We start from the raw sequence: 27,789 nt of genomic DNA, 5'->3' as shown, positions 1-27,789 counted from the left end.
AGAGTGGCAAAGAAAAAGCCATATCTGAGACTGGCTAATAAAAGGAAAAGATTAATATGGGCAAAAGCACACAGACATTGGACAGAGGAAGATTGGAAAAAAGTGTTATGGACAGACGAATCAAAGTTTGAGGTGTTTGGATCACACAGAAGAACATTTGTGAGACGCAGAACAACTGAAATGATGCTGGAAGAGTGCCTGACGCCATCTGTCAAGCATGGTGGAGGTAATGTGATGGTCTGTGGTTGCTTTGGTGCTGGTAAAGTGGGAGATTTGTACAAGGTAATAGGGATTTTGAATAAGGAAGGTTATCACTCCATTTTGCAACGCCATGCCATACCCTGTAGACAGAGCTTGATTGGAGCCAATTTCATCCTACAACAGGACAATGACCCAAAGCACACCTCCAAATTATGCAAGAACTATTTAGGAAAGAAGCAGGCAGCTGGTATTCTATCTGTAATGGAGTGGCCAGCGCAGTCACCAGATCTCAACCCCATAGAGCTGTTGGGGGAGCAGCTTGACCGTGTGGTACGCAAGAAGTGCCCATCAGGCCAATCCAACTTGTGGGAGGGGCTTCTGGATGCATGGGGTGAAATTTCTCCCGATTACCTCAGCAAATTAACAGCTAGAATGCCAAAGGTCCTCAATGCTGTAATTGCTGCAAATGGAGCATTCTTTGACAAAAGCAAAGTTTGAAGGAGAAAATTATTATTTCAAATAAAAATCATTATTTCTAACCTTGTCAATGTCTTGACTATATTTTCTAGTCATTTTGCAACTCATTTAATAAATATAAGTGTGAGTTTTCATGGAAAACACAAAATTGTCTGGGTGACCCCAAACTTTTGAACGGTAGTGTATATATATATATATGTTTACAGTTTGTTGTTTGCAAGAAACGATGTGGCAAACTAATATCCAAAAATCAGGAAAGACTGTTAAAACCATTCAAATATCACAAAATTTAGGGTACGGCCCTGACACGGTCGCAACGTGGCCAGCAACCGTGCTGGCACTATGTAGGCATGGCTGTTAAATACATCGTTAAGGCGCACTCCGGTTACATGCGCATGCGCGCTGCCACTCCATTCATTCTCTGTGGGAGCGCCGGAGATAGCCGAGTGCAGTGTTCGGCTTTTTCCGGTGCTGCCATAGAGAATGAATAGGGGTAAGTTGTTGTAATTTGCAAAATCGTGCCGCCATAAAGGGTGTATTAATTCATGGCCACACGATTTTGCAGATGAAGGGACGGTTTACCTGCGTTAACATGTGGCCACTAACAGACTGTTTGACAGCCACACCGAACATGGTGTCGGCGCGGTTATTAGCTGCGTTGCGACCGTGTCAGGGCCGCTCCGTGTGGCCCTACCCTTACCTGATGTCTTTGGCCAGCTGAATATTACTAGACTCTGTATCACCTTGTAGGTGCAAGTATACAAGTATCTACAGATATACCCATAGTTGGTACCCGATTCCAATTTGTGAACAATTACTGTAAACCTGCTTTATAACAATGGATGTTACAACTTTTCAGTTTTTCTGCCCCGTCCTACCTCTGTGATCTTTGACATAAGTAGCTGATAGGTAGCTGTGGAAATGCAACTTGTTTTCTAAATACCAAGGAAAAGTTGCTGTGAGTAAGAGCGTGAGGTGTAAGTGACGAAAAGGATACAGGTATGGATGGTAGTAAAACACAATCTAGAGACATTTGGAGAAATAATAGATGTAATATAAGAAGGAGCAGTTACACGTGGTGCTTTGGAGGTAAAGCTGATGACAATGTAACAGTATAGTGCAAAACAGAGTGGTGGGCTAAAAGACAATACTGACAGCAGGTGCGAAGACAGATTGTAACAGAGAAAGGTAACAAGCAGGTGCACTAAGCCATGAAGCAGAACGTTTTCCTAACCTTTTTAAGTGTGGCATAAAGGTTTCCTTAAACCGAATCTTAGAGGAAAAAATACAAATTCTGAATTTTTGCAGCAACTCTCTGATTTCCTAGTCCATTAAGTCTAAGATTTTCAGATCCTGTGTTATCTTTCTAAAGGAGTTTTCATGTATCACCTATCCACAGGATAGGGGGCAAATGTATGATTTCTGTGGGTCCAACCCCTGGGGCTCCCAGTGATCACAAGGTTCTATGTCCCCCATTTGAATGGTCACGAGTGCACACAACCTCTTCATTCATTCTCTATGGGACTGATGGAAATAGCTCAGCACAGCCATCTCCTTTAGTTTCAAAAAAATAAATAATGCGGTAGTGCAGACGCGTGACCGCCCCTCCATTCAATCGGGAGACACTGAAATCTCTTTCTCATGATGGGGGTCCCAGCGTTCGAACCAGCAGCGATCATGCATTTATCACCAATAGTGTGGATATACTGCTAACCCCTTGGTTACACAGCCAATTTTTGTTTTTTCATTTTCGTTTTTCCATTGTTGCATTTTAAGAGCCATAACTTTTTTTTATTTTTCCATCAAAATATAAAGCTTGTGTTTTGCGGGATGAGTTGTAGTTTTAATGGTACAATTTAATGTACCATATAATGTACTGGGAAGCGTAAAATACATTCTTTATGGAGTGGATAAGAAATAAACAGCAATTTCTCAATTGTATCATAGGTTTTATTTTTAGGGTATGTTCACACACAAAATAAAAAACATCTGAAAATACAGAGCTGTTTTCAAGGGAAAAGAGCTCATGATTTTTAGACGTTTTTTAAGCCACTCGCGATTTTCACTGCATTTTTTACGGCGGTTTTTGGAGCTGTTTTTTTATGGAATCAATGAAACACGGCTCCAAAAAACGTCCCAAGAAGTGCCATGCACTTTTTTTTTGCGGGCGTCTTTTTACGTGCCGTTTTTTTAAAACGAGGCCCAAAAAAACGGCCCGTTGGAACAGAACGCAGTATTTCCCATTGAAATCAATGGGCAGATATTTGGAGGCGTTAACCCCCCTGAAATACGCCTGAAAACACTTTGTGTGAACATACCCTTAGGGTGTTTGCGTGCGGTAGATACAAGATGTTAAAGGGTAACTAAACCTTGAAAAAACGTTTGATGTGTCGTAGGGACGTCAGAAGTTTTAAATGGTGGGGGACCAAGCGCCGAGACCCCCACTGATCACTAAATCGAAGCGGCAGAAGCGCTTGTATGAGTGTTGTGTCGCTTCGTTTCTGATCAGCTTTCCTTGGAAAGCCAAGCGAGTGTATGGACTCATAGACTTTCTATTGAGCTCGTACACTGCCACGAGGAAAGTCAATCAGAAGCGGAGCGGCACAGTGCTCACTCGAGCATTTCTGTGATTCGATTTAATGATCGGTGGGGGTCTCAGCGCTCGAATCCACACCAATCAAAACTTCTGACATGTCCCTATGACATGTCAAAAGTTTTTTTAAGTTTAGTTACACTTTAACTTTATTCTGCGGGTCAATATTATTACAGTGATAACAAACTTAAATAGTTTTTTTTCATGATGGACTACTTTTACAAAGAAAAATCAATTTTTAAGAAAAAAAATTGTATTGTCTTACCATATTCTATAAGCCATAACCCTTTTATTTTTCCATTGATGGATCTGTGTAGTTCTTGCTTTTTGCAGGGCAAGATTTAGTTTTTCGTGGTACCATTTTTGGGTACCAATACAACTTTGGTCCCTTTTTATTCCATTTTATTTTAAAGCGATGAAAAGGTGACGAAAAACTAACTATGCTTGCACTGTGAATTTCCTTTTTCCTACCGCGTTCGCCTGAAGGGCTAAATAATGTAATATTTTACTAGTTCAGATTTTTTACTGATGCAGTGATTTTTATTGCTTACATATTTTATTATGAAAAATGGGAAAAGGGGAGGTTTTTTTTTTCTTTTATTTATTTATATCTTATTTATATCTTTAAAAATGTTATTATACTTTTTTTTGCATTTTTTTAGTCTGCCTATGGAACTTTATCATGCGATTTTTAGATTGCGCATGCAATGTACTGCAATACTCATGTATTGCGGTGTATTGCCTTTATCTGTACTCTAACCATTCAGCACCCCTTTATTTTATTGTGGATGAGATCTGGGGCAGAGGGAGCCCCTCCCTTTGTCTAACCGCTTAGTAGACATGGTCACTATTAGGCCTCATTTACACGAGCGTAATATACGCGCGTGCGACGCGCGTGCTTTTCACGCGTGTCGTACGCACCTATATTACTCTATGGGGCAGTGCAGACGATGCGTGAACTTTGCGCAGCGCGAGTGCGTTGCGTAAAACTCACGACATGTTCTAAAATTCTGAGTTTTTCGCGCATCATGCACCCATTGAAGTCAATGGGTGCGTGAAAACCACGAAGGTCGCACGGAAGCACTTCGCGCAAGAGCTGTCAAACTGAATGTAAACAGAAAAGCACCACGTGCTTTTCTGTTTACAAACATCCGAACGGAGTGTCTTACACATGAGCGAACCGACCTTTATAGGGTTCGGCCGAACTCGTTTTGACCGAACCCGGCAGGAGACAGTCACTGCGCAGGGTGCTGAAAGAGTTAAACTGGTTCAGCACCCTGGACAGTGACTTCCGATTCCAATATACGTGAACGTGTAAAAAAAAGTTCTGACTTACCGATAACTCCCGGCTTCTTCCTCCAGTCTGACCTCCCGGGATGACAATTCAGTCCAAGTGACAGCTGCAGCCAATCACAAGCCAAGCACAGGCTGCAGCGGTCACATGGACTGCCGCGTCATCCAGGGAGGTGGGGCCAGATGTCAAGAGAGGCGCGTCACCAAGGACGCGTCACCAAGGCAATGGCCGGGAAGTTCTCGGTAAGTACGAACCTCTTTTTTTTTAAACAGGTTACTCGATATGGTGATCGGAATTCACTGTCGAGGGTGCTGAAAGAGTTACTGCCGATCAGTTAACACTTTCAGCACCATGGACAGTGACTGACGTCGACTAGCACGCAAAACGCTGCGTTTTTTGCGCGCCCAAAATGCACACGCTCGTGTAAATGAGGCCTTAATCTAAGGAGTTACATAGTTTGTACGGTTGAAAAAAGACATATGTCCATCAAGTTCAACCAAGGGATGGGAAAGGGGAAGTAAAAAATTTCTACACATAGGAGCTAATATTTTTTTGTTCTAGGAAATTATCTAAGCCTTTTTTAAAGCCAACTACTGTCCCTGATGTGACCAGCTCCTGCGTTAGACTATTCCATAAATTCACCGTTCTCACAGTAAAAAAAGCTTGTCGCCTCTGCAGGTTGAACCTTTCTTTTTCCAGACGGAGGGAGTGTCCCCGTGTTTTTTGAGGGGGTTTTACATGGAACAGGATTTCACCATATTTTTTTGTATGTGCCATTAATATATTTATATAAGTTAATCATGTCCCCCCTTAGTTGTGTTTTTTCAATGCTAAATAGGTTTAGGTTTAATCTTTCCTCATAACTTAGATTCTCCATGCCCCTTATTAGCTTCGTTGCTCTTCTTTGTATTTTTTCTAACTCCAGGGCATCCTTTCTATGAACTGGAGCCCAGAACTGAACTGCATATTCTAGATGAGGCCTCACTAATGCTTTGTAAAGTGGTAATATTACATCCCTGTCCCGAGAGTCCATGCCTCTTTTAATACACGACAATATCTTGCTGGCCTTTGAAGCAGCTGATTGACACTGCATGCTGTTATTTAGTTTATGATTTACAAGTACACCCAGATCCTTCTCAACAAGTGACTCCCCGAGTGTAGCTCCCCTAGGACATATGATGCATGCAGGTTCTTCGTACCCAGGTGCATAACTTTACATTTATCTACATTAAACTTCATCTGCCAAGTGGACGCCCAAACACTCAGTTTGTTTAAATCTGCTTGCAATTCACAAACATCTTCCATAGTCTGAACTTTATTACATAGCTTGGTGTCATCTACAAAAATAGAAATAGTGCTATTAATCCCATCCTCTATATCATTAATAAATAATTTGAATAATAGTGGTGCCAGCACTAAACCCTGGGGTACACCACTTATAACGGGTAACCATTCAGAGTAGGAATCATTGACCACAACTCTCTGGATACGGTCCTTGAGCCAATTCTCAATCCAATTACAAACTATACTTTCTAAACCTATAGTCCTTAATTTACCCATTAGACGTCTATGGGGGACAGTGTCAAATGCCTTTGCAAAGTCCAAAAACACTATATCCACAGCGGCCGCTCTGTCTAGGCTTCTGCTCACCTCTTCATAAAAACAAATAAGGTTGGTTTGACAGCTTCTGTCCTTAGTAAAACCATGCTGGCTGTCACTTATAATACTATTTATTGTCACATAATTCTGTATATAGTCCCTCAATAGCCCCTCATACATTTTCCCCACAATTGATGTTAAGCTTACTGGTCTATAATTACCTGGCGAAGACCTAGAGCCCTTTTTGAAAATAAGCACCACATTTGCCCTGCGCCAGTCCCTTGGCACTATACCAGTCACGAGAGAATCTCTAAATATTATGAAGAGGGGACAGAAATAACTGAACTAAGCTCCTTAAGAACTCTAGGGTGTAACCCATCTGGTCCCGGGGGCCTTGTGTGCGTTTATTTTATTTAATTTAGTTTGCACCATATCTACATTCATCCAATTCAGTATATCAACTGATATATTAACAGCACTGGCAGAAGGTACATCAGCTGCTCTTTCTTCTGTTGTATATACAGAACGGAAGAACCCATTTAGTAACTCTGCCTTCTCTTGATCCCCTGTGACCAACTCCCCGTTACCACTATCTAGGGGTCCTACATGTTCAGACCTTGACTTTTTTGCATTTATATGCTTGAAGAATTATTTGGGATTTGTTTTACTATCCTAGGCTACCTGCCTTTCACTTTGTATTTTTGCTGATTTTATTACCTTTTTACAGATTTTATTAAGCTCTTTATATTTTACATTGGCTACAGCTGTACCCTCAGATTTGTATTTTTCAAATGCCCTTTTTTCGTCATGTATTGCCCTTTTTACAGAAGGTGTAAGCCATGTGCGGTTTAATTTTAGTCGTTTATACTTGTTACTCATCCTGGGGAAATTGGCCTTCTTAAAATTAAGTGTTTTTGCACTCCCAGCCTGTGTTTGTCTTTTACAGTATATGTAAAATGTAATTATATTATGATCACTGTTACCAAGGTTTTCACGAACATTGACATTCCCAACAAGCTCTGCATTATTAGAAATGACCAGATCCAACAGAGCTTCACCTCTAGTCGGGTCTTCCACAAACTGGCCCATAAAATTTTCCTGCAACAGGTTGAGGAAATGTCTCCCCTTTGCAGTTGAAGCCAAAGCATGACACCAATTAATATCCCGGTAATTGAAATCTCCCATTATCACTACAGTACCAGCCTGTGCAGCCCGCTCCATCTGTTTATATAGCTGAACTTCCATCTCCTCAGTTATATTGGGGGGTCTATAGATTACACCAAAAGTTATTTTTCAGTGTTTACCTCCCTTTGTAATTCCACCCACAAGGTTTCAACCTCCTCACCATCTTCACCCACTATTGTCTCCTTCACACTCCCCTTCATATCACTTCTCACATACAGACATACACCACTGCCTTTCCTATTTGTCCTGTCTTTCCGAAACAGTGTAAAACTCTGTAGATTTACAGCCCAATCATGTGAAGAGTCCAGCCATGTTTCAGCAACACCAACTATATCTATATTTTCTTCCAGTACCAAGGCCTCCAGCTCCCCCATTTTGCTTGCTAGACTTCTGGCATTTGTGAACATACACTTTAACTTGCCTTTAAATTTTTCACTTTCACTATCAGAAATGTGATTATTTGACATTATTTGGGCATTTTTATTTTCACAGCTGTTTTGTAACGAAAGGATCTCCTTATCTTGTTGCCTAGTCCTCTCCCCACCGTCTGTTTCTCAGCCCATCAATATAGTCTGACCCCTCTCTAACCTGACTACGCCTTTATTTTCTACATTGACCTCCCTCCTCAGCCCTAGTTTAAACGTCTGGGATTGCAGCTCTCTCCAATCTTGGCCATTGCAGGCTAGTGTTAGTTGTTTTAAAAAGTCAGTAGCCCCGCGTATGGCACAGGTTCAGCTCTAATGCACTGTGTAGCATCCGTGGCCATGGGCCGTCGGGGTTACTCACCTCCCGACGCCCGCAGCCATAGATCTGTGAGCGCTGGTCCCCATCTCCTTCGTAGGAGATGCCAGCGCTCACTTCCGCTCCGGTCCACTGTGTCCCGTAGGGTGTGCGCGCACGCTCGTGCCCTCTCTTAAAGGGCCAGCGCGCACATGTAAACAATCATCATCATCAACTCACAATATTTCCTGGACTATAAGAAGGCCCCAGCCCTTCTGATCCGTGCCTGAGCGTTGTTAGTATATCCCAAGTCTGTTTTGAAAATGGTCCCTTAGTGTTTCTCGTTCCAGTTGTTACCCGTGCCCTGTTAACGGTTCCTGTATCCCATGGTGTGTTCTTATTCCTGTGCCTACTAGTGTTGGAGTCGTGTCCTACTGCACGTGCTGTCGTTTGCCATGTCAAGTGTCTTCTGCCAAATCCAGTGTCTTCGGCCACGTCCAGTGTCTTCTGCCACGTCCAGTGTCTTCTGCCACATCTTATACTGTCCGCCACGTCTGGCACAACCTGCTACACTGACCTCCATCTGTGCTGAAGCCACAGCCACTGTCTGGACTAGGTCAGGTACCCGAGTGTTACCAACAGCTATAGACTCTTGTATAGACTGAGACCTAGTCAGCTGCCTCTCCGCTATGGCGGAGTGGCCTAGTGGGTCCACATACCCTATGGCCATGACAGTACGCTCATGCCATGGAACCCGCTGGCCAGCCCAAGACCGCAGTCCAGAAGATACAGACGGAGAGGCATGACCTACGCACACGTCAGGATCTACTCATTGTGGCTGTAAATTCTATCATGTTCCGTCTGGATCAACTCACTGTTCCACCTCCGATTCTTCCTCCAGAGGCTGTTGCTGTACCACTGCCCATTGCTCCTCCTGTTTGTTCTGGATCCACAGTTCCTCTGCCTCTTCCTCCTCGCTATGACGGTGATCCCAGAGCATGTAGAGGATTTATTAACCAATGCACGGTTCATTTTTGGCTACGGGCTCATCTCTTCCCCTCTGAGGAGGCCAAAGTAGCATTTATCATCTCCCTTCTTGCTGGCAAGGCCCTCGCATGGGCGAACCCAATCTTGGAGAAACAAGGACCTGTATCCTCGGACCTAGCCTTGTTCCTGCAGTCCTTTCGTGCCGTGTTCGAGGAGCCGTGTCGAACATCCTCTGCCGCAGCCACTCTGTTGACCCTCAAACAAGAAGGTTCCATAGTAGGGGAGTATGATATCTCCATACGTACCCTGGCAGCAGAGCTGGCATTGAACAATGAGGCACTGGTGGCGACCTTCTGGCAGGGACTGTCCTCTCACATCAAGGACGAACTGATGGCCCGCGACCTTCCTTCTACCTTGGATGCCCTCATCCTGTTAGCCACTCGGGTTGACATGAGAATCCGGGAGTGCACTCAAGAGGTTTGACAGGAGAGCCGGGGCCACAGACCAGCACCCTCAGTCCAGAGACCACTATTGCCTTTCCCTAGTGCGCTACCTGAAGAACCCAAGCAGGAAGACCGAGTCTGGTTGTCTGAACAAGAGAAGCAGCGCAGATGCTCTTCTGGACTATGTATGTATTGTGGCCTTAAAGGGAATGTGTTGCCAGCAAAACATGTTTTTTTTTTTTAATTAAACATTTAGTGTGTAGGTGCTTAAACATTGTTCACATTTTTTTATTTTTTTTCACGAGTCAGGAAATATTATAAATTAGATTCTAATTTATAATATTTCCCATTGCTGGTCACTAGATGGAGCTATTCCCAAAATTGCAGCATTGCATGTGGTAAAGCAACCTCATTGCTTTTTGCTGCAAAATTGGGGAAAAAGCACTCGCTCTAGTGAGCTCTGAGAATCCCCCCCTCCTTTATCCTGGCTAGTGCCGGGATAAACGAGGGGATTGAACGGTCTAACCTCCTACACTGAGTGTCGCCATTTTTTGAGCTAACACACAGTGTAGTAGGTTTACATACAGTAGTAAACACACACAAACACGAACATACATAGAAATCTCTTACCTGCTCTTGCCGCCGCGGCTCCCTCCGGCCCGTCCGCTCCGTCTGCTGCCGCTCGTCCAAGTGCATTAGTCCAGAAGCCGCGACCGGAAGTAGTAATCTTACTGCCCGGCCGCAACTTCCGGTCCACAGGAAAATGGCGCCGGACGACGTGCATTTCAAATTGGACTGTGTGGGAGCGGCGCATGCGCAGTTCCCACACAGACGGCGTACACAGAAGTGGATGGGACGGGTCCCGTTCGCAGTCCCTATGGGACTGTGGCTGCCGTATTCCATGTCTGTATGTGTCGTTAATCGACACATACAGAAATGGAAAAAAAAATGGCAGCCCCCATAGGGAAGAAAAAGTGAAAAAATAGAAAAAAGTAACACACAAACACACAAATAAATAAAAACGTTTTTAATAAAACACTAACATTAAACTGACATGAAATTTTTTTTTGTGGTGACACTGTTCCTTTAAGGGTAATTTTGTGCGCCAATGCCCACAGAAACCGGGAAACTACAGTATCTAGGGTTGGTTGGAGAGGCAACCCTAGGAGGGACATCTCCAAACGTCAAAACCTCTTCAAAATTATCGATTCCTGTGGCCATCGTCTCCGGAGAGATGTCACATCCCTCCTCTGCCTATCTTGACTCCGGAACGGCTGCTAATTTTATCCAGCAGGATCTAGTGGATCGCTTACATCTACCCACAGTTCTTCTGGAAAGACCCCTGGCTGTTGCCTCTGTGAATGGTCTACTATTTCCCGATCCGATTGTGTTCATCACGGAACGTTGACACTATGGGTCGGAGCTCTTCACTCGGAGCAGATCGCCTTCCTTGTACTACCTAAGGCTATCAATCCTATCCTGCTTGGACTGCCATGGCTTCGCCTAAACGCCCCGGTTCTTGACTGGAGTTCCGAAGAGATTCTTCAATGGTGTTCCAGATGCCATAGCCATTATCTATCACAAGTTCATCCTGTAATGCCCCTTCTGCCTCAGTCGTTTTCCGATCTACCATCTCAGTATGCCAGTTTTGCGGATGTCTTTAGCAAGCGAGAGGCTGAGACGTTGCCTCCACATCGGAATTATGACTGTTCCATTGAACTGGTTCCAAATTCTTCTCTTCCCCGTGGACGGGTATATCCTCTCTCCTGGCCAGAAACTTTATCCATGTCAGCCTATATCAAGAAGAATTTGGAGAGGGGTTGTATACGAAAATCTTCCTCCCCGGCTGGGGCCAGCTTCTTCTTCGTTAAGGAGAGAGTCGGATCTCTTCGACACTGCATTGACTACCGTGGTCTCAATCAGATCACGGTCAAGACCAAATACCTGTTGCCACTTATATCCGAGATGTTTGAACGCATACCAGGAGCCAAAACTTTTTCTAATCTAGACCTGCGGGGGGCTTATAACCTAATCCGGATTCGCCGGCGTGACGAATGGAAGATGTCCTTTAACACCCGTGACGGGGACTACGAATACCTAGTGATGCCCTTCGGACTGTATAACGCTACAGCAGTCTTTCAGGAATTCGTCAATAATATCTTTCCGAGATCTCCTCTATATGTGTGTTGTAGTTTATCTCAATGATATTTTGATTTCTCAACAGATCTGATGACTCATCGGGGGCATGTCCGTCAGGTTCTTCTGCGACTATGGGAGAATCGCTTATATGCCAAGTTGTAGAAGTGCGTCTTTGAAAATAAGTTTTTGGCCTTTCTGGGCTACATAATCTCGGATCAAGATCTTAAGATGGATCCTGAGAAGCTAAAGTCTGTCCTGGAATGGCCACGTCCTCAAGGCCTGAAGTCCATACAGCGGTTCATGAAATTCGCCATTTTCTACCAGCAGTTTATTCCAAACTTCTCATCTCTGACGGCTCCCATCTCTACCCTTACCAAGAAGGGTGTGAACGCCAAGGTGTGGACTCCAGACGCAGAGTCAGCACTTATTAACCTCAAGAAAGCCTTCACTTAAGCCTCGATCCTCCATCATCCTGATGTATCTCGGCAGTTCTCATTGGAGGTGGAAGCTTCCTCTGTTGGTGCAGGTGCACTTCTGTTCCAGAGGAGCTCCAAAAGGAAAGGCAGTAGTATGTGGCTATTATTCAAGACTTTTTTTCTTCTGCAGAGCGCAATTACACTATTGGGGATCGGGAGCTACTGGCCATAAAATTGGCTCTGGAGGAGTGGAGACATCTTCTAGAGGGTGCAGCTCACCCCATCTTGGTCTACACCGACCACAAGAACCTTACTTATCTTCAGTCCGCTCAACGACTAAATCCCCGTCAAGCCAGGTGGTCGCTGTTCTTCACCCATTTCCAATTTGTGCTCCACTACCGTCCCGCTGACAAGAATGTGAGGGCCGATGCCCTGTCCAGGTCATTTGAGACGGATGACATGGTGGAGTCCCTTCACAGTATCATAGACCCGTCCTGCATTGTCACTGCTAATCCTTTGCAGGTTAGAGACATCCCTCCGATGAGGACTTTTGTTCGGTTGGCAGACAGGAGAAGAATTCTCTGCTGGGGACACAGTTCTAAACTGGCTGGGCACGCTGGTGCTTGTAAAACCTGAGACCTGATTGCTCTTCACTTCTGGTGGCCCACGCTACCTAAAGATGTTCTGGACTTTGTCTCTTCTTGTACGGTATGTGCTTCTAACAAAGTTACTCACTCCATGCCTGCCAGCCTTCTTCAACCTCTGCCTGTACCCATGCCCCCTGGCAGCACATTGCGATGGACTATGTCATAGACCTTACTCCCTCAGCAGGATGCAACACTGTCTGGGTGGGGGTGGATCAGTTCTCGAAGATGGCACATTTTATCCCGCAGACCGGCCTACCTTCTGCTCCCCGACTGGCGAGTCTCTTCATTCAGCACATCTTTCGCTTGCATGGCTTGCCCCTTCACATTGTGTCCGACCGGGGGGTTCAATTTACCTCAATGTTCTGGAGAGCCCTCTGTAAGCTCCTGGATTTGAGATTGGACTTTTCCTCAGCTTATCACCCCCAGTCCAATGGGCAAGTCGAGAGCATCAACCAGATCATGGAGAATTATCTCCGCCACTTCATCTCTTTACAGCACGATAACTGGGTACAGCTTCTTCCATGGGTCGAGTTCTCGTACATCAATCACACAAGTGAGTCCACCGCTTCCACTCCGTGTTACATTGCGTACAGTCAACATCCTAGAGTCCCTCTTCCTGTGTCGACTACATCTCAGGTACTCGCTGCTGACTCTGCATTTGGGGACTTTCTGCAAATCTTGCAACAGACCCGGTCTGAAGCGAAAAGCGGATACAAAAAGAAGAGAGCCACCTCAGTATCTTCCGGGTACCAAAGTCTGGCTGTCCTCTCGGAACATTCGTTTGAGGGTGCCTTCATACATGTTTGCTCCCAGGTTCCTTGGTCCTGTTGAGATTCTGCAACAGATAAACCCTGTCTCCTATAAGCTGCGCTGCCTCCTAACCTCAGAATCACCAACTCCTTTCATGTGTCCCTCCTGAAACCAGTGGTCCTGAACCGCTACAGCAAGACTTCTAGTTCCACAGTTGCTCCCAGCGGTTTTTCTGATGTGTTCGAGGTGAGGGAGATCCTGGACTGCAAAAGGGTAGGAGGAAAGACTTTCTATTTGGTGGACTGGAGAGGGTTTGGTCCTGAGGAGAGGTCCTGGGAGCCGGAAGAGAACCTCAATGCTCCTGCTCTCATTAAGAAATTCCTCTCTCGCTCTGGCCCCAAGAAGAGGGGGCGTAAGAGGGGGGATACTGTAGCGTCCATGGCCGTGGGCAGTCGGGTTTACCCACCTCCCAACGCCCGCAGCCATGGATCTGTGAGCGTTGGTCCCCAACTCCTTCATAGGAGACGCCAGCGCTCACTTCCGCTCCGGTCCGCTGTGTCCCGTAGGATGCGGGCGCACTCTTGTGCCCTCTCTAAAAGGGCCAGTGTGCGCACATGAAAACAATCATCATCATCAACTCACATGATTTCCTGGACTATAAGAAGGCCCCAACCCTTCTGATCCTTGCCTGAGCGTTGTTAGTATATCCCAAGTCTGTCTTGCAAATGGTCCCTTAGTTTTTCCCGTTCCAGTTGTTACCAGTGCTCTATTACCTGTTCCTGTATCCCGTGTTGTGTTCTTGTTCCTGTGCCTACTAGTGTTGGAGTCGTGTCCTACTGCACCTGCTGTCGTTTGCCACATCCAGTGTCTTCTGCCACCTCCAGTGTCTTCTGCCACATCTTGTACTGTCCGCCACGTCTGGCGCAACCTGCTGCACCAACCTCCATCCGTGCTGAAGCCACAGCCACTGTCTGGACTAGTTCAGGTACCCGAGTGTTACGAACTGCTATAGACTCTTGTATAGACTGAGACCTGGTCAGCTGCCTCTCCGCTACGGTGGAGCGGCCTATTAGGTCCACAAACCCTGTGACCGTGACACACTGTTTTATGTCTAGTGCATTACCTGAAGGGGCATTGCATGACACAGGTTATCAAAGAGAATATCCCTATGTCAGGCATAGCACAACGTATACGTTTTGCCAACAGTTTCCCTTTAAAGCTGCATATATGTTGCTCATAGTGTCAAACAGTCTGGCTGTGTACACAAAAAAACTCTTACAAAACGATACAGAGGTATTCAAGACCCACCCAAACCACACAATCCACACCCTTCTTTGGAAAGAAGATAAGGAGACAACTGTACAATGAATACTGCTCATGGATTGGTTGAATTTCAAGCTCAAGAGATAATGTTGGTTGTTCAGTCTAATGCTATATAAACCACATTTTATCTATTGCAGGGGCACGTGCCATTTATGCTACATAGCAGATGACATGTTTCACAACACCTTATTGTACGCTTCTGCTTAAAAAGTGCTACCAGTTATACTGAAATTATATAGAAAAACGGTTATAGTGCAGGAAATCGTTTTTCTAAATGACTTATATTAGCGATTCTACTTCTATCTACAGCACAGACTGCCCATAGTCCGTGCTGCTGGCTGCTCATAGCTCTGCAGTAGAAGAGAGAGCTTTCTGCTCAGTCTCCATGATTTCAATGGGAGGTCAGAGGCAGAAACCACGGCAAGAAAGGACATGCCACTTTTTTTTCCCCATGGGCAGCTAAAAGCCGCCCGGGAAAAAACCGCCTCTGCTTCCCATTGAAATCAATGGGGGGCAATTTAATAAATTTTATGTCGCTGATTTTGACGCAGTTTCACGTCAAAATCAGCACCAAAAACTTTGTGTGAACAGGGCCTTAGATTGTATCTCAGTACTGATGACCAATTAGATTTGTTAGACATGTGTTATATATTCCAGAAAATATAGCATACCATAACAGTGTAAGATAAGACACCTTTACAAGGTAAATCTATGATGAAATATGGAAAGTGATTTATATTTACAAATGTAAATTTGAAAATGAGACTGAAGGTTTTACAATTGTAGAGCAGTAGAAAAGGTTAAAGGGAGTTTCATCAAAAATAAAAATGCAAATGAGAAGCCCAGACATAGAAAAATCTGAAATATTTAAAGTCTAAGGGGCTCTTTTCCCCAGATCCCTTTATCTTAAATTTCCCAAATGCAGTTGTTATAAAAAAAAGATGTTTCATTAACTTCTAACAGGATTTGACAAACTTTTCATATCAATTTTGACCCTTACGGCAGGTGAAAGCAGTAGGTTTGAGAAGAGTTATAGGGCTGAGTGGGACTTTTGCATCATAGGCCAACATCAAAGTGAATGCACCACATGGTAAGTCCAGATTCAATATACCTAAATAAATAATCAAGCAGCAATAGTTGGGGTGGGGGGGGGGGGCTTATGCTAATCTGGAAAGTGTTTTAAAGTTGAATAGTTTATGTCACTTATCAGACTTTTACATTAATTTCACACGAGGAGATAGGGTGGTCATCTCAATAGTGAAATAGTATTTTTGTTTTTTTGTTCCACCTTTACCATTGCTAAATGGTATCTCAAATTGCAATACATATTAGGGTGTGTTCACATCAGCGTTATCTTTCCTTTGAGGGATTCCAACGGAAATGCAAACGGAAACCATAGCTTCCGTTTGCATCACCTTTGATCTCAATGGTGACGGACACTTTGCGAATGGTTTCGCAGTTTTGACGGAATCAATAGCGCAGTTTTTCTTACACACACCATCTAAGAGACAAGAATAGACACACTGAGGTTATATCAATACATTTTACACTTTCTATTATTGCATTCCTCCTCCTCAGACAACTCCGTCCACCCCGTCCAGGACACAAGGATTATTGCGTCCAAGATGGAGCAGGCAGAGGGCTCCAAGGTGGGGATCACAGTGTCATATTAATTGATTCTGAGCATCCTTTGTAAATAGTATTCTTTGTTTGATTCACACACATGTGATAAAAATTGTGAACACCTATAAACATATAAAATCGAAGTAAATTATCATTCAAATAATATTTCTCTTTATTAGAACACAACCAAAAGGTCGGCACTAAATCTTAAATCCAACCTCTGCGATGATGTGACCAGAACTATATACGGGAAACATATCTAGACTATGCCTGTAGTCCTAAACTTTAGGTTCAAGAGGATCCAACTTATATATCCATTTTAACTCAAGCTTCTTCAAAGCCCTTTCTCTGTTTCCCCCTCTGCTAATCGGACAGACTCCATCAATTATTTTAAATCTTAGTTGTGAGGCATTATGTTTGAGACCAATAAAGTGTTCTGGAACAAGTAACTCAATCTTTTTACTCCTGATTGTATATTTATGTTGATTCATACGTGACGAACATTCTTGAGTTGTCTCCCCAACGTACAGATATCCACAGGGACACTGTATCACATAAATAACAAAGCTTGACTGGCAAGTAAAGAATTGCTTAATGTTATATATTTTCCCTGTCCTAGGGTGTACAAAGGTATTGCCTCGCAACATATTGTTACAGTTACAACATTCCAAGCATGGAAAACATCCTTTTTTATTAATATTCATCTTATGTTGGGAGCCAATATCGGCATGTACTAAACGATCCTTCAGGTTAGGTGGTCTCCTAAACGACATCATTGGGGGATCCTGAATTTCAGGTCTCCCTGGGAATGTTTCACTTAATATTGGCCAACAATCTTTTAAGATCTTTGAGATTTTTCCACTAATAGGAGAGAAAATAGATAATAGATAATAGATTTCTTAGCAAAAAGATCCCCTCTATCCTGTTCCTTCACTTTCCTAATTGCCCTTTCAAGTATTGGTTTTGGGTAGCCTCTCTCTCTAAACTTCCCACACATGGTATTCAGTCTTTCATCTACGACCATGCATATTGATTTTCTCCCTTGGACCTGGGTTTCTTTGCTGCGCGTACCACCCATGTTTGGGGAGTTGTCCTTTCCCACTGAAGAATTTTTTGTGGCTCTGCAGCTGTTTTCCTGAATAGCTGTACATAGAGTCCCATATAGAGCCCCCTGTAGACTGTGCCCCATATAGAGCCGCTTTAGATAGTGCCCATAAGAGCCTCCTGTTGATAGTTACCCCATAGAATACCCTGTAGATAGCACCCCCATATAAAGCCCCCTGTAGATTGTGCCCCTCATAGAGCCCCTGTAGATAGTGCCCCATAGAGCCTCCTGTAGATAGCGTCCCCATAGAGCCCATGTAGATAGTGCCCATTAGAGCCTCCTGTTGATAGTAACCCTATAGAATACCCTGTAGTTAGCACCCCCATAGAGTCCCCTGTAGATTGTGTCCCCAAACAGTCTCCTGTAGATAGTGCCTCTTGTAGACAGTGCCCCCTGTAGATAGCTCCCTCTGTAGACAGTGCTCTCAACACTGCCCACTGAAAAAAAAAATATTACATGCTCACCTGTCCCCGTTCCTGCACCGTCCTCCAGCAACGCAGGTCTGGTCAGAGACCAGCACTCATCCAGCGGAAAGACACAGCCTGTTTGATGACTGCATAATTTCTAAAGCGCCGAATGGCGAGAACTTATAGTTCCCATATCTCGCCAGGCAGCGCTACACAAATCAGTTAGTTCCGTGTCCTAAGGACGCGAATACAATTGAGTTCAGGGGACCGGTTTTGGGTCCCGCTTCACCTTAGCTCTCCGAACTGGCTGTAATTCTAACAACCGGTTCAGGAAAACCGGGGAAAACTGGCCGGATCCCACCCCTGGACACACTCATATGTAGTACAACAGGGCAAGGGCAAAAGAGAGTATTAACATATCACTTGAATTCATATAATTTTTTTCTTTATTACCCTTTTTGTAAGCAAAGTTTTTACCATAGCACGTTTTAACACCTTCTACAATGTCTATTTCTCTTCTGCTGCCAATTTTCCTTAATTGAAATTTGGGGTGAAGCCAAAAGCCAATCAGTGTCAAGAGCCCAGAGTTTGTTCACCAGCAATCATTATTTTCCATTCTTCATATTTTGCCATTTTACACTTCTGACTTGCCCGATGTTTCCAAACTGTCACCAAGGAAACCCATCAACTTATAATAGGGTCAGTCAGGGTTCCAATATTTTTAACGGCAAGACTAGAACTGCATGCTATGCCATGCTTGCTATGAAAAGTGACAGAACCTGCATTGGAGCCCCAATAGAGGTTCTGAACGCTAGTATGAACAGAGCCTAAAAGGGGATACAAATGATAAAAACAAACCTGTGTATACTGCCACTGAAGAAAACATAAATATGTTTTGTGCAGCATTTTCTGCATTCCTAAATGACACTGTGTTCAGTCCTGTGCCATACTGAAATGTCAACAGTAATATGGCATTAGGCTCTGACCATTCATTGGTATTCTTGCTGTAAAAATGCTGGAACCCCACAGCCCCGTTAAAGTCAATAGGTTGTCATTGTCTGTTTGTATCTCTTTGAAAACACATCCATAACAGCGTCACTGCTTCCGCTAGAAACAGAAGCTATGACGGTAATGTGATTATATGATCTTTATCTAAATAGGTTGTTTTTTGAACTTTAAAAAGTACAGTAATGTACCACATACAATATTTGTATGGCTGCGCCTTTTAGTTCTAATTGTGTAAAATGCATATACATCTTCACACATAATTACAAAGTCTGCAATTACCAAGCATGTCATTAGTATTTGTGCTTTGGTTAAATGCTGTAAGTATGAGGTCATACCCAGCAATGCGGCTGGCGGCAGCTGTTCTCCACGTAACGCTCCTGCAAACTATTCCTTTTATATGCATTTTGTAGGACTTGTAAAGCAGCATCCAATTTACCTCCCCATCCGACATGGTAATGCTTCTGTTTTTCAATCATTAAATATTGAAAGACTCACATCAGCCTTTTAACATCTGCCAGTAACTCACTCTCTGGGCTGTAGGTCTTGTGCACCTTCTGTCTTTGTTTTTGTCTTCCTTCTACCGACTTTGGGCATCTTTAATTTACTGTATTACAGGTATCTAATGCCAGTATCCCTCAGGCCATATTTGTATGTCATGTCCTATAGTGGTAAAGTGACCAGTGTCCCTTCTGTTGTATCAGTGACTAACTACAGATTGATGTGTTCCCAAAGTCTCCTCTGTTGTTTGACCATATTCTTATGATATATATGAAAAATATATATTTGGGGTACCCTTAGAACTTGGAGCCCTGGTTAATTGCTGGATTTGCTGCCCTAAAATGCATGTCCTGTATAAATTATACATACAGAGCTAGTGTAAGTGAAGACCTTGCTGAATATGGTGATAACTGCAGTGCTCGTAAAATCTGGATTAGTTGTGATACTATTGAAAGCATACAAAGGTTAACAGAAGCAGCATGTGTTTATGAGACTTTAATGAAGTAATTAGAGCGACAACATTCAGATAAATGGACATGTCACGTTAAAGAGGAACATCAGAAGTGGGAACCTAGAACAGTTACCTAGCCTAGGGCCCCATTTTGTCATTATCCAGCTCTGGTTGCAGAAGTAGTGAAATTCGTGATGAGAATATTAGCCTGTCATCGAATTATCTTAGTTAAGCCAAGAATTTGCATCTTGTGCAAAATATTAATTAGACAGAGATCTTCAGACTAAAGTCTGGAATGGGAATTATACCATGTTAACAAGTCCCCTTTAACTGCATACAGACATATCCTGTGAAGCAAAATATGATGTACTATTGCCGTGGGACAAATGGCTTGTTAAAATAATGGCTGTGTTTTCTTTATTTTCTTGAGTTATACTTGTTATTCAGTAGTACGTGGTTTTATTGAGGAATATTGTAGCCATTGTACACAGATACACTAGCCGCTTGTTATGATACAGTTATAATGTGCTTGGAATTTTTACCTGTAATGAACATATAAAATATTACAATTGTTGCTATGTTTTATTTTTTTCTTACATGTGGATGCTGTTTTAGAAATAAAAAGCTTAACTATACTCTAATAGAGATCTAACAGGTCAGTCATATTTATGATGTCATAAGGTGATCTTCTCTTAAATTGAAGGGTTGATCATAAGGGATCAATATGTGAACTACGTAATCTCAGGGTATGTTCACACGCAGTGGTTTCAGACGTAATTCGGGCGTTTTACGCCTCAAATTACGCCTGAAAAAACGCCCCTAATACACCTACAAACATCTGCCCATTGCTTTCAATGGGAATTACGATGTTCTGTTACCACGAGCCTTTATTTTACGCTTCGCTGTCGCAATACGGTGCGTAAAATTACGGCTCATCAAAAGAAGTGCAGGACCTTTCTTGGGACGTTTTTGGAGGCGTTTTTCATTGACTCCATTGAAAAGCAGCTCCAAAAACGGCTGTATAAAACGCTGCGAAAAACACGAGTTGTTAAAAAAAACGTCTGAAAATCAAGAGCTGTTTTCGCCTGAAAACAGCTCTGTATTTTCAGACGTTTTTGGTCACTGCGTGTGAACATACCCTTACTCTGCTTTTCATTTATATCTTTGTATCAATAAAAAATTGGTGTTTTCTGTATAGATATTGATTACGTTTCGGAAAATTACCCACATTACCTTGAACTCCAGCTTAAATCCATCCATTGTCAATCACATCACACATAGGTAAACTTAGCAGACAAAACAGCTGGGTATCGACTTGGTCTTCGGCTGGGTGTTTACCCTGGTCCCTAAATTAAACTGTAGAATGTTGAAAATATAGAGGGATAAATAAAGACACGGATTGCTTAGACTCTGGTCAGTGATGACATTGCTAAACAAATATGGCTTCACCTTCGGACATAACACACAAGAAGCCATTGTATAACCTCATAAAAGTTCATGTCTGTTTTGAGCCACTAGGAATGTGGTATAGTCTGTGCTTGACAAAATGAAGGAAATTTTTTTTAAAAACATATTTGTTTTCAAACTGACTTAAGGAATTTTAAGCCATCTGGACTGACTTATTCAGGTCTCTCCCAATCTAGTGAAAGAGTCTATACAGCTGCCAACCTCCTGCAGGAGTATTGGTGCTTCGGCCTTATGTACACGTATATATCATATGTATATGCTGAGAAAAACTGAAATGAAAGATGGATTTTTTCATTGGAGAAAAAGTTTAAAGGAAACAGGTGTTTGGGAGTAAGAGGTCTTACTCTCCTCTGGATTCGAGGTCTGTTTAATAAAGTTTTCACATTCGGACCTGAGAGTGAACGTAACTCAGAGCAAAGCAGATTGTAGAGAAATCTGCAGAATGACTCTAGGGCAGATAGGAGGGGCTGAGCAAATCCTTATTAGAATTTAATAGTGAATGCAACTGGATTTTGGAGTCCATATGACAAAAAAAAGGTCTATCTATCTATCTATCTATCTATCTATCTATCTATCTATCTATCTATCTATCTATCTATCTATCTATCTATCTATCTATCTATCTTTCTATCTATCTATCTATCTATCTGTCATTTATCTATTTATTTATCTGTTATCTATCAATCTATCTATCTATCTCATATCTATCTATCTATCTATCTATCTATCTATCTATCTATCTATCTATCTATCTATCTATCTATCTATCTATCTATCTATCTATCTATCTATCTATCTATCTATCTATCTATCTATCTTTCTATCTATCTATCTATCTATCTGTCATTTATCTATTTATTTATCTGTTATCTATCAATCTATCTATCTATCTATCTGTGATTTATCTATTTATTTATCTGTTATCTATCAATCTATCTATCCACACAATTTATTTTCTATGGCTTATTGTCACTTTTTCTTGGCTGTGCTCGATCATCTGCTGGTTGTATTGTTTTAACCCCTTAATGACCAAGGATTATTTTTTGTTTTTTCACGGTCGCATTCCAAGAGTCGTAACTTTTTTTTTATTCCGTCGACATAGCCGTATAAGGGCTTGTTTTTTGCGGGACGAGTTGTATTTTGTAATTGCACCATTTTTAGATGCTTAGAATATATTGATTAACTTTTATTAACTTTATTTTAGGAGAGAATTGAAAATAAGCAGCTATTCCAGCATTCATTTTCACGTTATAAATTTACGCCGTGTACTATGCAGCGGAAATAACATGTTAACTTTATTCTATGGGTCGGCACAATTACGGGGATACCAAATATGTAAGGGTTTTATATGTTTTTTCTACGTTTGCACATTAAAAAACCTTTTAGAAAAAAATTACTTGTTTTTGCATCGCCGCGTTCCAAGAGCCGTCATTTTTTTATTTTTCCGTCGATGTGGCCGTATGTGGGCTTGATTTTTGCGGGCCAATGTGTAGTTTTCATTAGTACTATTTTGGAGTACATAGGACTTATAGATTAACTTTTATTTTATTTTTTATGGGGGGAATGGGAGAAAAGAGAGAATTTGGCCTTTGTTTTTTGCGGTTTTTTTGGACGCCGTTCATCCAGCGGTTTAATTAATGTGTTAATTTTATTGGTCAAGTTGTTACGATCGCGGGGATACCATATATGTGTATGTGTGATTTGTTTTGACACTTATACTGAATAAAACCACTTTTTGGGCAAAAAAAGTAGTTTTATTTGATTTTGACTGTAATTATTATTATTTTTTTCTACAAACTTTATTTAACTGATTGACATTTTTTTTTTTTAGTCCCATCAGGGAACTTCACTATGCGATCTTCTGATCGCATATATAATGCTTTGGTATACCAAAGCATTATTGCCTGTCAGTGTAAAACTGACAGGCAACCTGTTAGGTCATGCCTCCGGCATCGCCTAACAGGCAGATGCTGAAGGCAGACCTGGGGGTCTTTGTTAGACCCCCGGCTGTCATGGAAACCCGACGGCGACCCGCGATTTGTTTGCGGGGGCGCCGATCGGGTGACAGAGGGAGCTCCCTCCCTCTGTCAAACACATTAGATGCCGCTGTCACTATTGACAGTGGCATTTAATGGGTTAAACTGCCGGAATCGAAGCGCGCTTTGATTCCGGCAGTTGCAGCAGGAGCCAGGCTGTGTATAACAGCCGTGCTCCTGCCGCTAATCGCGTGTGTACACTGTCAGTACCCGCGCCATCACAGGACGGATATATCCATCCTCCTGCGCGAACTAGCAGCTGCTGAGGACGGATATATCCGTCCTTCGGCGTTAAGGAGTTAAAAAATATTATCGTTGTCGGCAGCACAACTCCCTGTGTAAACAGGGAGACGCGCTGCCGACATAATAATAATGTATAGGGACGAGCGATCGGAGTAACAACCGCTCGTCCCAATCCATAGCTCCATGTGACAGGAGCAAACGAGCGCCGATCAACGATGTCTCGTTGATCGGCACTCGCTGCACCGGTCTATTGTCGGCTGATGTAAAATGGCCTTTAGTGTTTGTTTCCACCTTTATGCCCTTTACATTCCCCTTTGTTTGCTAACAATGCAGTTCCTCTGGATAGGGGTTCCATACATAGAACCTACATACTGTGTGTTCTCACCAACCTAATAGCAAGGAGAATAGGAGAAACTATGAATGTTTGCTTCTATGGTATGTGTGCCCTTGCACCCACTGCTGTGGTCCATAGCATGGGTGCACAGGGATGTTCTGCTATAAATGTTACTGTAGCTACACGATACTGATAGTCACAAGGTGCTTATTTTTTGTTAGTTTGTTTTTTCACAAACATTCTTTATATTTTTTTACAGTATATAAAAAGCAATGCAAACTTAAATATATTTTCACATGTTTATAGTTTAAGATCAGCCAAAGAATCCACTATTCTTTTGTCGGGATGCCGTTTTAACCCTTACAACTATACGTTTTTCTTGTTCTGTTTCTACAAATATGGTTTTCATTTTGAAGTTTATCCATGGATAAGGCCCTTCACCAGCTTTGTTAGATACTGTGTAAACATCCCATTTCCCCGGCCTCTTCCAGCATTATCCCAAATTTCCTTTGTCTGCTATGAGAGAACAGTAGGCTGATCTATGAGAATTTAGTTGAAGAGTGTTATAAATGAGCATTTGCACTATCCACAGTTAGTTATGTGTAGTGTTTACAATGCGTTACAGATTATTTGTCCATAGAGTAATACTTTGCCATAACTAGCAGTAGTTTGTATGTATGTAAATTTAAAGGGGGTTTTCATCACATTTTCACATCCCAAACTGCTGATACAGCTATATAGGGAAGGATGATAGTCTTTCAAACATACCTATTTGGCGCAAATGAGCATACTTTGATCCATGAAAAAGTGCTTTTATTTCCCCGCTCCGTATGCACAGGAACACTCAAGAGTCCTGCAATCCAGGAAGTGTCCTGCATTCTAAGCAGAAACCAGGTAAAATAAAGGACACTTCCTGAATTGCATGACTCTTCAGTGCTTATTTGCATAAGGCACCCGGTGGAATAAAAGCACTTTATGGTTCACCATAGGCTGTATTAGGTATGTATCAAAGACTGTCATCTGATCTTATAAACTGGTATTGGCGGTTTGAGAAACTGAAACTGAAATTTGATGACAGACTACCTTTAAATTCAGGCTAGTAAATATAGGATACTAATTATATTTAGAACATACCCTTAAAATTGCTCAGTTGGATAAACAACAAACGACCAGAATTCTAACCTGTGACAGTGGAGGCCATTAATTCTTGTTTTATCTTACATCTATTGTATGCAACGTTCCTTGTTAGGGATAAAAGTCTGTATGATCGAATGGTATTTTGGTGAGGATGGGTGTGCCTTTGTCAGCAAGGTGATAGGTATAAATATTTTACCTACTTACCAACTGTAATTGGTATTTAAAACTAAGGGTATGTGCACACGAGAAGTGCCTTTTACGTCTGAAAAGACAGACTGTTTTCAGGAGAAAACAGCTGCCTCGTTTCAGACGTAAAAGCTCGTCCTCGCATTATGCGAGGTGTCTTTGACGCTCGTAAATCTTCAGCTGCTCTTCATTCACTTCAATGAAGAACGGCTCAAATTATGTTGCAAAGAAATGTCCTGCACTTCTTTGCCGAGGCAGTAATTTTACGCGTCGTCGTTTGACAGCTGTCAAACGACGACGCGTAAATGACAGGTCGTCTGCACAGTACGTCGGCAAACCCATTCAAATGAATGGGCAGATGTTTGCCGACGTATTGTAGCCCTATTTTCAGACGTAAAACGAGGCATAATACGCCTCGTTTATGCCTGAAAATAGGTCGTGTGAACCCAGCCTTATTGATATTAGATCAACATTAAGTAAATTAGGGGCCAGAAGCATTTATAGACATGGCTTCCAGTCCTGGGGTACTTTCGGAGGTTCTGTACTTGAATTAGGGATGGAATGCAGAATAGTAGAAAAAAAGGTGGTAATGTGCATAGAGACAGAAAACTTGTATTAGTAAAGGATAGTTTTATGGGGGAATTAGGCTACCAAGTACATGCTGGCCCACAGATATCATAAGTGGTGTAATTCTAGCCAATGTCTAAGTTTAAATTTAGGCTAATTTCTTGACATACAGTATGTTGCGATAAATTTATGCCTGCATAGGCCCGATTTGATAAATCTGTCACAACATTAACTTTAACACTTGCTCAAATTATGCCAGTTTTTTACGCCAGGGTCTGTGTTTAGAAGAGAAATGACTTTTATTCTCGTTTGCAACTTTTTAATTATATTCATATGTCTTAATTCTGGCCAAGCAGTAAGCCACACCCACTTCTACCTCCACTATTACAAACTGTCACGCATAGCACAAATGCCACTAAATGATGGCGCAAATTATTAATACATTTTTCGCACAGCAGATAAGACGCTAATTTAGTGTAAAATGCACACAAAAAAAGCGCAAATACATTGATAAAAGTGGGAATATTCTATTCTGTCACAAGTTGGTATTAGGCTTTGTTCACATCTGTGCTAGGGTCCCGTTCCGATGTTCTGTCGGAGCGGGACCCTGACTGACACAAACGGAAACCAAACGGAAACCAAAGGATTCCATTTCCATCAACATTGATTTCAATGGTGACGGATCCGGTGCCAATGGTTTCCGTTTGTCTCAGTTGTGCAGGGATTCCGTAGTTTTGACAGAATCAATAGCGTAAACCATTGGCACCGGATCCGTCACCATTGAAATCACCTAATCGCCCAAGTCTCCTAAATCCAAGGGAAGTTACTGTGTAATAGACAATACAATGTGGTCATTTTTATAGATAATGTTGCCATTGAGGAATCAGGTGGAAGTTTGAGTCAAGTTATGGTGGTCTATTTTTACCTAATAGAGACTGTGAAACCTCATGATCTGCAATCACCAACCTCAAGGATGGGGTAATGATAATATTATCTAGACGTTTGCGTGAGAATTACTATGACTGGGCTTTAAGGAGGAAGTCTAGAAGATATCCCAACTTTAGCTTTGATAGGGTGATTGATGATTTTAAAGCGATCTAGTACTGTTTTACTAGATTGGTAAGCCACAATCATGCGCTGCCCTTAATTTTGTCAAATAGATAGCGATCTGACGATATATGTAACATTTTTATGAATACTAGTCTAGCACTTCACTTAATTCATGTAATTTTACAGAAGCTGCAACCAGTTAACACCTAAATTTAATGTTTTGTATATTTATTATTAGCTTTTCTGTAGACTGGCTCATTTTGCTTAAGATGTGAGGATAAATACGATGACATAAGGAAAGAGGAATATTCACACTACAGCTAATAACCAAAATAAAAAGAATAATTGGAACAAAATGCAGCAGTAATGACTCACAGTGTCGGACTACATTTCCTTGAGTCCATCAAAGGATATAGATTTGAGGGCCTACCCTCCATATGTACAGAACATATGCCCATCTTCCTTATTAGATAAAAAAAAGAAGTATTGCATGAGGGGCTGGGGCCATCAAAAGAACCTTTGGTACTCTGGTGGGTCACTCCAAACCTGCACAGGCATATTCGTAGGTTTTGTTTGAGTACTCTGGTCTCCTCAAACATTACAAATAAATATATAGCGATACTTCCAGAACAGATATACTCCTTATGTAGAGCGATGAAGTTCCTATATAAGAGAGCAAGCCACAGTTGCCTCCATATCAGTGTGCCAGCCACAGATGCACCTATATGAGTCAGACAAAAATACACCATAACAATGTGGCCGATTTAGAACCTCCCCATAAAAGTCAGTTACAGTTCCCGTTATAAGAAAGTACCAGCCACAGTTACCCCGTAAAAAAAAAGCCAAGCTTTGTATTTATCTCTTTCACATGGATTGGGTAAGCTGTGCTCAGATGTGCTGATG

The sequence above is a fragment of the Rhinoderma darwinii genome, chromosome 8, assembly GCF_050947455.1.
Source record: "Rhinoderma darwinii isolate aRhiDar2 chromosome 8, aRhiDar2.hap1, whole genome shotgun sequence".
Classification (NCBI taxonomy): Eukaryota; Metazoa; Chordata; class Amphibia; order Anura; family Rhinodermatidae; genus Rhinoderma; species Rhinoderma darwinii.
The sequence above is the reverse complement of the archived record's forward strand: the minus strand, read 5'-3'. Positions refer to the sequence as shown.